Below are 12,554 nucleotides of genomic sequence, written 5' to 3' on the forward strand. Positions count from 1 at the left end.
TGTCTGGTTAAATTGTCCAGGTTTGACAAAGGCTGGTGTATGTCCACTTTCCAGTGATGAAGTGGGGAACCAATTAACAAACATGGATGATATATTCCTGAGGTGCAGTGCTGGGAGGTGGGGAGATTTGATCAGTGACTTTCTCTGTGTGATTCATGAATGTCTCTGGGAGCATCCAAGCAATCTGGCTGGGTGTGGGGTTCTATATGCAGTTGTGCTGAGTGTTAGCAGCACCTGGCGGTGTTTGCTGCTTGTCACTTGCAAAGCAAGGTGAGAGGCAGCCTAAGCTGGAGAATTGGGGTGGAGAGAGCCCAGTGGTGCCACAGTCCCAGGCTGTACCCCAGAGATCACATCACACAAACGTGAAGAGTGCTGTACTTAAAATAGATTTTATTACATTCACTTTACAGACTTAGAAATAGAGGCTTGGAGACATTATGTAACACTCTGAGCTCCATGTGTGTGAAGTGGTACCCAGCTAAAACCAAGGACAGTCCTAATTCCAGTCCATTGTCTCTGACCATTTCTTTTTGGTACTTTCTGTATTTTTTTTTTTATGTATCAGTGGCATACACTCAGGGACTCATGTTTTTCCAGGGATTTCAGTTCTTTAGATCTTCTACTGAAAGTCTCAACAGTTGAGCTCCTAACACAGATGTGACCATGTGGATTCCCCTCCCTTCTAACGTGAGCTGGATTTATCTTGCTCTCATCCTGATGGTCATTGCAGATTTTCAGTCCCATTCACATTTATTGTTTTCTTTGCAGTGTATGGAAGTCTACAGCTTAGTGGGAGCAGGGAAATGTTCCAAGAGAAGAAATATAGGAATGGCCAAATTCCACCTTCATCATTCCTATGTTCATGGAAGACAAACAGAGAAGTTAGATAAAAGTATAAATGCTTTTGCTGGGACATTACAGTGTAACACTACTTTATTTCTTAGCATTCAGAACAATAACACAGAAGAACCCCATGATAGAATAATAGACAAAGCAAGTCCAAATACTAAGTACAAATGCAGAGTGGCATAACTCACCCCAGTTTACTCTAGGCTATTTATCTACAAACTGACTCTGCTGGGCCTTGGTGGTATGTTTCCCTACAAAGCTGCTGGCCTGCAAGCAGGACAAGGAAAACCCCAGAAAAAGGAAAATGATAGGTCACAAATTCAACATAGTCTTCAGTACATCACAAACAGGAGTGAGGAAGGTAGTGGACAGGTGAGAGATATAGTCAGGTACAGACCACAGCAATGGAAAATCAGGACAAGCCAGTGCTCTGCCTTCTTGTACCAGTGGACTGGTTGCAGAACTTCTAATCATATCAAGGACATTTAAGTTGCTCCTGGACATAGCCTTTTTTATCCTTTTGCTGCATAGCCAGCAGCCAATCACAGGTGGTACAAAATCTATAGGCTGTGTCTACACTAGCCAAAAACTTCGACATGGCCATGCAAATGGCCATTTTGAAGTTTACTAATGAAGCACTGAAATACATATTCAGCGCTTCATTAGCATGCGGGCAGCCACAGCACTTCAAAATTGACGTGGCTCACCACCGCGCGGCTCTTCCAGATGGGGCTCCTTTTCGAAAGGACCCCAGCTACTTCGAAGTCCCCTTATTCCTATGAGCAGATGGGAATAAGGGGACTTTGAAGTAGGTGGGGTCCTTTTGAAAAGGAGCCCCGTCTGGATGAGCCGCGCGGCGGCGAGCTGCATCAATTTCAAAGTGCCGCAGCCACCCGCATGCTAATGAAGTGCTGACTATGTGTTTCGGTGCTTCATTAGTAAACTTTGAAATGGCCATTTGCATGGCCATTTTGAAGTTTTTGGCTGGTGTAGACATAGCCATAGTGTTACAAAGCCACAAATGGCTCTTACAGCTGCTCTGTGGCAATCACATATAGCATGCCTGGATCATGGTGAAGCAACTCACTTATGTTCTGATTCATCAAGATACTTAAGCCTGTGCTTAACTTAAACACAAGAGCAATCCTTTTAAAATCAGTGAGCTGACTATTGTGTTTAAAGTTAGGCACATACTTATGTGCTGTGCTGAATGAGTACTTTAAGGAGTGAAAGAGTTACACAAGGGATAAAAGATTTCAAAGTTTTAATGCTTCTCACTCCCTAGCATCTCTTAAGGGAAGATATTGAGGGTAGATGTAATCCCCCGTCTCTTTCTGAGAGATATGGTGCTATTTATTGTGGGAGAAAGGTATGTACCCTAATGTTTGTCAGAATCTGTTGTAATGACATGATTTACATTTATCTTTGCAGGCTTTTTATTTATTTTTGTTGCATAGCATGACAATTAGGCAGAGCCATAAATGAAATGCCTCACAGCAGTCATATTTCACTTGGGCTTCACAGTGTATTGCTGGCTCTGTTTGTTTCTAAAGATTGTACAGGACAGTTTGTGTGTAATTATTATTTTTTTGGGGGTATTCCATTTTTCCCTGGATTTAAAATGCTACAAAGAAACTGGATCAGCAGACTCAGTGCAACTGAATTGATGCTGATAAAACTGGGGCCACCATGTCGTGTCCAAGTCAGGAAGCAGTTCTAATGCAGCCAATAATGACAGTGATCAGTAACCCAAACCTAATTCACAAAGGAGTAGATTCTTTACAAGACTCATTGTCTGCAATCGATTGGTGAGAGAAAAAAAGTATCTTGAGTAAACTTCAGCAGGTTGAGCCATACTGACTGCGAGAATACAGAGATTTAGATGGCATAGTTAATGTACCAAGTTAATAAACATTAATCAAGTTTTAGTGAATAAAAGAATATTTTTCAGAAGATTGACTAAGCTGTATGGAAAACCACTAAATGTTCTGGATTTTCGTGTCTCAAATGCATTCTTTTCTGATTTTATTTTTTCAAGATGTCTGCACTGGTGGTGGCAGCAGAGCCATGAGATTGTGACTTTACTATCTTCTCTCTATAAAACTTGAAGTAAACTCTACATGTCCATCATGGAATACGTTGTAGGAACTGTTAAGCTATGTCTACACATGCCCCTCCCTTTGGGATGATGCATGCTTTCAAAATTGGGGTTTCCTTTTGAAGGAATCCTGTCTACATGGCTAGTTTGCAATTTGAAAGCAGCACTTCCAACGCAGTGAGTGGCTGTCATTATGCAAATGAGGTACTGAATATTCATATCAGAGAGTGTGGGCACAGCTGTTTGTGGCATGACCACAACAGTGTTGCAAGCCGCGGCATTCACGCTCCTCTTGAATGATCAAGGCTTCACTACCTAATCAGAATCCAGCATGCCAGCATGCATTGACAAACCCCCAAGGAGCTGAGGGCTCAACCACATACGAGGAAGCGGGGCCAGCTAAGGGCTTAGTCACATATGCAGAAGTGAGATCACTGCCTCACCAAACATTAAGAGCTCCTAAAAAGGAAAAAACTCCTACCTCCTAAAAAGGGCAAAAGGGCACAATGCACTGACATTGGCCCAGGGGTTGCTTCCGTGTCTAAACCCTGATAAAAAGTTAACTCCCCCCTCCCAAATAGGAGATGAGTGTGCCTTGACAAGCCCATCAGCTGGCCCAAGTTGCTAGTCCCTCCCACCGAAAATCTGGACCCTTTTGGCTAGATGTTGGTGTGGGTTCTGCTCACCATCTGCGGGTTGGTAACTGCCCTGTAAGTACAGGCTTTCTCCTGTCCGTCACCTGACATTGTGTTGGGTAGATGGCTAGAGTGCGCTAGGTATTTCCCCTTATTCCCCCCCACCCCCCACACGCCCATAACATTGATTAAGCCGTTGTTAATAAAGCTTTTTTACATTCACTGCTTGTCTTGTCTCCATCCACCACTTGTTCAGCGAACTCCTTTACTCCCAGGACAGAGACTCATTAGCATTTTGACATGCTTCATTTACATGCCCCTTCCAAAACGGAGTGGTATGTGTAGACATAGCCTAACAGTTCCCACAACATATCACAGGATGAACATGTACAGAGTTTACTTCAGGCTTTATAGAGAGAATATAGTAAAGTCACAATCTCATGGCCCTGCTGCCAACACCAGTGCAGATATCTGACTTTCAGTACAGGTTTTACAATGGGACCGTGGTGCTGAGCCCACACACAGAAGGGAGGCCAGCATCTGGACTGGAGCCCTGCTCCTCTCATTCTCCATTCTGAGACCTGGCCCTCTCTTGGCCTCTTTCCCCTGAGGACTTGCCAACTGCTCACTCCTGTCCACCCTCTTGCTCCTGTCTGCCCCTGAATCTCCTCTGCAAATAATGGCCTGGACTGTTCAGGGGAAGAGGCTGAGCAAGAGTGGGTCTTCAGAGAGGAGCACAGTGGGGGTCTTTGAGGTGAAGAGGCCAAGTGGAGGGAAGGAGGATGCCAGAGGGATTGTGGACCAAATGGGGGGCAGGGGGACCATCTGGGCACCAGATCCCACAAAAGACAAATTCAGCCCCACCTGTTATTATTTTTTATGGACATCAGACTCTGTGTTACATACACATAAAAAGGAGTGGTCCTTTTCCCTCCAAACAATGAAAAATTGCTGAGCTAGACAAAGGGAAGTGTGACCTCCATTTTACAGCTTAGGAACCAAGGCACAAGGGCTGTTTCTACTTAGGCCACTTTCTTTGGAAGTGGCATGCTAATACATGGAGCAAAAGATGCTAATGAGGAGCAGATGCAAATTTCCTGCGCCTCTTTAGCAAAAAACATCTCGTCGTTTGGAGTCCGGAAGGCCGTTCTTCCAGACCCAAAAATGCCATGTAGAAGCGTGGCCCTGAGAGGCGCCCCCCAGGAGCCGCCGTTCTACACGGCATTTTGGAGTCCGGAAGAATGGTCTTCCGGACTCCAAATCACGTGACGTTATGCAACATCTCCTGAAAGGCTTGTGTGAAGGGAATTGTATCCTGGTGAGGACCCTGTACATCACTTACTCAGTCTAAAAGGGTTGGATCCAGAATATAGCCAAGAGAGCCTTCATCTCTTGTTTACAACTATTAATCCTACCAATTCCTGATTTACATTGGTTTAAACTGGAGCAGACTAAGTCTTGGAAAAATCAATGGGGCAAAATCTCTACTCGGTCACAGACTTCCTACGGGGCTTTAACAAGCTATCAAAAAACAGATTTTAAAGGTATTTAGGTGCTTAAAGATGCAGAGAGGCTCAAAGTTGCTTTCAAAAAATCCCACCAGGTGTCTTTCTGCATCTTTAAGTACCTAAATGCCTTTCAACAGCTGGTTCTGAGCCTCTCAATGTCTCAGTTACTACACTCTAAAATGGGAATCATAGAATTGTCCTACCTCACAGGTAAGTTCTGAGGATAAACGCATTAACCATTATGAGGTGCTCAGCTAGTATGTCAATGGGGTACGTATAGGAAAACTGAGTAGATATATATTATAGGAACTACAGAGAGGTCTCTTACTCAAACTACTAGTTGTTTGTCAGGACAGCAGCAGATGAGCAAGGTCAACATATGTCGACAGGAGTACAGCCATAGATGGCTTAAGAAATAAGAAAAATAGATTCTAACTGCAATTTGAAACAAATGAGGAGCTATTGGAGTTCAAGAATATCTTTAGAATGTTCAGTGAGTCATTTTGCCCTGTACTGATAGATATAGTGAAACGTTTAATTAAATGCAGTGCTCTGGAAAAGTGTCAGCTTATTTACATTTTGGAAAGCTGCACCTAAGAGAAGCTAGGACAAAGGGCCAGCCTCCTCAGTAGAGGGAGAGACCACAGACTCCAGAAACAAATTCCAAGGGAGGACAAATAATGAAAACAAAAACCAGAGCAGGCATTAAAAGTTCAAACTGAACTAGTACTAGACTGGCACATGGAACAGAGAATGGTGAACACACCCATTGCTCGGAAAAAGAGCCCACTTTGTTAGTGGACACCACTCACAGAAACTCTGCCCAGAGACTCGTGGCAAGTAAGGACTAAAAGTAAGACTCCAAATCACAGGTAGTCTCCCTGTCAAGCCTTCTTGACTGATATGTGGCTATCTTGACAAGTGCTGGGAGCTGAATGAAAATCTAACACAACTTTGTGGGGCCACAAATGAAATGCCTAAAGGAAATGTGTTACAGTCTGTAACAAGTCCAGTGACGCCCAGCCCCTTGGTCTAGGGCGGGCGGCAGCAAAAAGGGGGTTAGGGCACCAGCCCGTACTCAGTTCGGGGGGTCAGCAGCTCACCGCTACAACACCATACAGGCCCCAGCCCTCAATCTAGGGCGGGGCAGCAGTTCACAAGAGTTGTATAGTTCTGGGCCCAGCCCTCAGTCCGGGGCAGGGCAGCAGTCCCCAGATAATAGCACAGTTCTGGGCCCGGCCCTCAGTCCAGGGCGCGGCAGCAGTTCACCAGGGTTAAACACCGGCCCAGTCCTCAGTTTGGGGCGGGGCAGCAACACAAGGGTTACAGACAGGCTCAGCGCAGGCTGGCCCTGTCAAGGAGGGGGTAGGGGGTCGCAGGCCCTCCCACTCCACTGCGACCAGGCCCGGGGCCCTGGGGGTCGCTCACACGCAACCACGGCAGTGGGGATCCAGACCGCAACACACTGCCATGGGTTCGTGAGTGTCGTTCCCCGGGCCACTTCCTACCTCTACCTCTGCTGGCGGGAAGTCCCAGTCCATCTGGTCAAGGGGTTCCCCTAGGTTGGACTCCTCCAGGTCATCCACCTTCGGGGGCTCCGGCCAGTCGTCCATCACAATGTCATTGGGGTAGTCAGGCGGCGGTAATACAGGAGACCCGAGGCGATCCTGGGCCTGAGTGCTGTAAGGATCCGCCGGGACTCTGGGGCAGACTGCTCCTGGGGCTTCTTCCAAGGCAGGGGGTCTCCGCCGGCGTGAAGGTCCAGGTAGGTCTGGGAAGTCTGGGTAGTCCCCTTGGGGCATATGGACCCGGGATTGCTTGGAGCCACTGGGGGCTTGCTCCTCCGGCCTGGCCGGGCGGCCGCAGGCCCTCTCCCTTTGGCGCTGAGGAGCTCGTGCAGGCACGTCCTCCCTGCCCGGAGGCCCAGCCTCGAATGGGTCCTGAGTCCCGCCTTTGGCTCTTCTAGCCCTTGGCCCCGCCCTCTGAGGGGCGGGCCTCTGGTCTCCTGGCTCCGGCCCCGCCCACCAGGGCCTCTGCATAGTCTCCCCTGCCTCCGGGTCTGCAGGAGGCCATACTGACTCACTACACAGTCACAGTTGCAGAGACTCTGTTAATCTACAGGACAGCTACAGAGGCAGCGGCAGTGTATGTTTCCCTGTATTGATCATAGAATCATAGCAGATTAGGATTGGAAGAAACCTTGAAGCAGCACCAACCCCAACTAAATCATTCCATCCAGGGCTTTGTTAACCCTGGCCTTAATAATCTCTAAGGATGGAGATAACACAACTTCCATGGGTAACCCATTCCAGTGCTTCCTAACATCCATCTGAAACAACCCCTACTGAAACATGAGACCATTGTTCCCATATTCTGTCATCTGGCACCACTGAGAATGGTCCAATTCCATCCATCTTGAAATTACCTCTTCAAGTAGCTGAAGTCTGCTATCAAATCCCCACTTATTTTTCTGAAGACTGACTAAGCCCAGTTCCTTCAGTCTCTCCTCATAGGAGATGCATCCCAACCACTTAATACTTTTTGTTTCCTTCCCCTGGACTCTTTCCAATATGTCCGCAACCTTTCTGTAGTGTGGGGTCCAAAACTGGACTCAGTATTCCAGGTGTAGCTTCATCAGTGCCAAAGAGAAGGGAATAATCACTCTATCTGATGACAACTTTACTACTAAGGCAGCCCACTGAGCTGTTAGATTTTAGGGCATGCTGGCTTTGTGATTTTTCAGTGAATGAGGTGAAGCTGATCAGTCTGCAATTCCCCAGATTCTCCTTTATTAAAAAGATGGGCACTACATGTGCCTTTTTGCAACTGTCTAAGACCTCCTCCAATCACCATGAGTTATCAGAGATAATGGCCAGTGGCTCTGCAAATACATCAGCCAATTCTCTCTGCATCCTTGAATGGTTCAGATGTGGCCCCATGGATGCGTGCAAGTCCAGCTTTTCTAAACAGTCATTAACCTGTTCTTTTACCAGAGAGCGCTGTTCACCTCCTTCCCATACTGTGCAGCAGTCTGGGAGCTGACCTTGTCTGTGAAGACCAAGGGAAAACAACTGAATACTTCAGCCTTTTCCACTTCACCTATCACTAGGCTGCCCTCCCCTTTCCATAAGAGATATGTTAATTAACCCCAGGGTTGACTTGCAAAGTACCTCAGCCAACTCTATCATAATGTCTATGCTCTGTGCTCAGATCACCAACAAGGATGCCACATAATGCAAATTGTGGTGATTGGTTTTTTTTATGGACTCCTGTAAGAAATAGGCCTGAAAATATGAACACATTTCATATAGACCACTGAATAGACCTTAGATAGTAATGAGCCATTCTACCATGAATGACCCTTAGAATCTGTGCTAATTACTTATGCTAAACAATATGTTCCACCTTGCATTTAGCTGTGATGCTCAGAGTACCTTTCCCAGACATAATGCTGTGTAGTTCAAAAGTTGTCTCTCACCAGCAGAAAGTGGACCAGTAAAAGATATTACCTGTTCCTCGTGGTCACTTGATAATGAGTAGAATATCTTTATGTCACTCTCCTATTTGTGAGTCTGTTGATGGCTGATCAGCCCAATTCTGGAGCCACTGGTCTTATCACAGAAGATATTACTACACACACTGTCTCTTTCCTATCCCGGAACCAACATGGCTACAACTGTACTACATACATCAGGTGGTAATGACTTTATCTGCTAAATTGGCATATGTGTGAACCATGACTGAAAAGTAAAAGGCTTCATATTCCAATAGATCTACTCTAAGTCACCATTTACCCTTATACTGTAAATTTAAGAAGGATCCAATGTAACAGATATAATTTTGGTAATCACTTTTAACATTTGATATTATCATATGTGTATGAATGCAAATGCAAATTGATTAGGAAAGGTCAGTTATCAAGTGAAGTGCAGACAAGTAGAACAAAAAAATAAAAAACAGTGGAGACATTTTTATAACATGTTCTCTGAGCTTTCACTGCTGCTGTGTGACATTAACAATCAAGGACACAAAAGAAAGAGTGAACAGAATTTTAACCACTACCGCTCTAAATCACAGGGGATTTCCAATGATGGTAAATGTGGGAAAAAAACCTTCATTCCAAACCATTTATCAGATAGTAAGACTCTGCTTGTGTGTAGGTTTTGTATTTATATGATTTCTGTACTCAGCTGGTATCCATGATATCATTAGTAGAATTGCTCAGAGAGTCAGCATAACATGTATAAAATTAAAGTTCAGTCATTTAATCCATGGTATTTTTGTTTTGAACTAATTATGTTACCATGGCATGGTACTTTCTATTTCACTGTGTCCAAATTTATCTTTTTTGCCTGTTTTATCTACTGAGATCACATACATTTTTAAGCATTATCTCTGTCTGAGTTTTAATAAAGCATTCTCCCCGATTGCCTACATTGATTTGTAAGAAAATGTTAACCAACATGTTAAATTTTCATAATCAATTTTCTAATATGCACCCTGCACAGGTTTAATATAGATGGTTTATATCTCACCTGTGTCTGAGGAGTAAACATGGGAAGATGAGCTGGTGATGTAAAGATCACATTTGTACTCCACTGATCGTGGGCTGCTGTACCCCAGTAGCTTGCACACAAGTCCCTTTGCTGTGTCTAAGGCACTGGAGTGATCCTTCCATGCCCAATTATGCCAGATTTAGCATTCTAAGTAGGAATTGCAGCACTAGGACCTCTCACTGGAGCACAGATTTTGGACCACCAAGTCACATCTTTGGGCTATTCATTTGTAAGCAACACAACATGGGGGAGCTCCTTCTTTAAAATAGCAATCTCCAGATCTTAAGAAAAGTTTCACTGTTAAATCAGTTACATTCCATGACTTTTCTTTTTTTCCCCCAACAGTTTGTGTATATTGTCTTGCAAGAATTCAGCAAACAAAGCTGAAACAGAAAACAAAAAAAATTATATTCAGTTGTTATTTCTGTATGAACAATTATTAGCTGGCATATTTTAGTTAATGACTCTACCTCTGCTTCTTTTTAAATCAATGGCAAACTAACACTGACTTGCAAGGGAGCAAGACAGGGCTCTGATCAGTTGCATATTGAAACATTGTTGGTTAATTGGAATTCGTGACCTAATTGAGTTAAAATAAAGCTAAGGGTGTACCACAAAAAACCAAAACAAAATAAAGAGCCACCCAAAAACCCACAATAACCCAGCCCACGAAACAAGAAACCACCACCATATGACGCTAGGAAGAAAATACAGACATCCTCTAAATGTACCACCACCCATAACTGAATCATGTCCTGACTAGACAAGTTGCATATGGCAAATGGATAAAACAAACATTTGAGAGGTAAGCATCATAACATTATCTCTGGGGCTTATTAACTTATTTCACAAAATATAAGTAGCAGTAGAATGGAGCCTCCTTCATAACATTAGTTTTCTGATGCAATAACAGAAAGTAATAGTTCAGAGGGATGCAGGGTGGAACAAAAAGTATAAGATTCAGATTAAAAACATCATATTAGAAAACAGAAAACATTGAATCAGGCATTAGCAAAATATTCCTGATGGTGAGATCAATCTGGCAATTGAATCATTTACCCAGAAAAGCAATCAAGGTACCAACCTCTCTAGACATGTTGGAAAGAAAATGTAACAAGTGAAATATTGGAGAGGGGAGACTGAGCTGTAAGAAAAGCTTAGAAATTTCTTATTTATTTTTTGCATAACATTGAAAATAATTTCCACCTAAGAGTGATGCAGAGGCAAAAAAGAAGAGCTGGGAATTACTGTTATTTAAGACAGACTTTGTTCAGTTGTGATAAATACGCCAGTGAGTGGATTCTTATGTAAACTTCAAAATACACAAATGACATCCTCCTGCGGATCTCCTAGTGGCTGACCCCGACCCACAGATATGCCTCTCCAGTCTGCCCGTAAACACTATGGTGTCTTTGCGCCTCAGCAGCAGGCCTAAGTGACGGAGCAAATGAGCAGATTTCACCACGTCTTAGAGCCTAGTTTGAATTCCTCCTCTGAGTGCTGGAAGAGATCATGCAGGTCCTCACATGTGGGATGTCATCAGTGTCCTAGAGCACCTGGTCATCATGCTTGCTAGTGTCACCCTGTGGATAGATGATATCTTGTACCTGCAGGTCATAGAACCCTATCAGGCCAATTTTGGGGTGGAAGATCCTGTGTGTGATGAGTTACTGCCATTGGGTATCATCCTGTGATCTCAGGGGATTGATCTCAGCTTTGGTGGCATTCAAGAAACCTCTAGTATTACTGATGTCTGTGAGATGCTGGAGTTCTTGTACCTGCTCAGTCCACCATTGGTTTTTCAGATCCCTTGTTTTACATTGGACTTATGCCTTGGCCTTGGCGTGCACTTCTCTCTTAGTTGTGCATTTGATGTCACTTTGCCAGGCCCTAAAGGATTCTGAATTGCTTCTTACTGGAGAGAGCAATATAATGAATTCTTGAACTAACCCTCCATCATGGTCCTAGAATCCTTTGACCAAATCCCTCAGCAGCCACTAATGGATGATCTTGCTCGACTTCCTTCCCTGAGTGAGGTCTAAGCTGCCATCAAAGCAACACAGTAAGTGGAATCCCCATTGAAATCTTCAAAGGAAGTGGGTCAGAGCTCCACTAACAACTCCAGCTCTTTATTCTCAAGATCTAGGATAGGGAGCAGATGCTGCAAGAGTTCAGAGACACACTGATCGTCAGTTTCTTGAAGAAAGGTGACACGTTAAACTGTAGAAACTATCATGGCATCTCCCTCCTGGCAACAGCAGGGAAAATCTTAGCTCAAATCCTTGCAAACCTCCTCCCACTACTCTCAGAATAAATTCTCCCAGAATCCCAGTGTGGCTTCCAACCATTCCAAGGAGCAGCAGATATGATCTTCACCACGTGGCACATGCAATTAAAATGTAATGAACAAAACCAAGCCTTACACATGAGTTTCATTGACCTAACCAAAGCATTCAACTCAATCAGTCATAGAACCCTGTGGGCCATCCTCTCAAAGTTGGTCTGCCCCAAAAAATTCATTAGCATTTTGAGGTTGCTTCCTGACAATACGACTGCCACTGTATTAAGCAACAATAGATCCCAAAGAAATATCTTTGAGATTAAAACACGAGTCAAATAAGGCTGCATCAATTGCCCTATCACTGTTCTGCATCTTCATCACCATGACCCTTCACATCATTGATGACAAGCTCCTGGATGCCGTGAAGATTGTCTATAGAATTCATGGGAAGCTTTTCAACTCAGGAGACTGAAAGCTAAAAGAAAAAACTCCATGACCTTAATCATGGAGCTCCAGCATGCAGATGACAACATGGCTGCTGCTTTTTCTCCTGGAGTCCTTCAGGCCATCTTAAGCACCTTCACCAAAGCATACAAGAATCTCAGCTTTACAATGAACATCAAAAAG

This window comes from Carettochelys insculpta, chromosome 1 (assembly GCF_033958435.1).
Source record: "Carettochelys insculpta isolate YL-2023 chromosome 1, ASM3395843v1, whole genome shotgun sequence".
In the NCBI taxonomy this organism is placed as follows: domain Eukaryota; kingdom Metazoa; phylum Chordata; order Testudines; family Carettochelyidae; genus Carettochelys; species Carettochelys insculpta.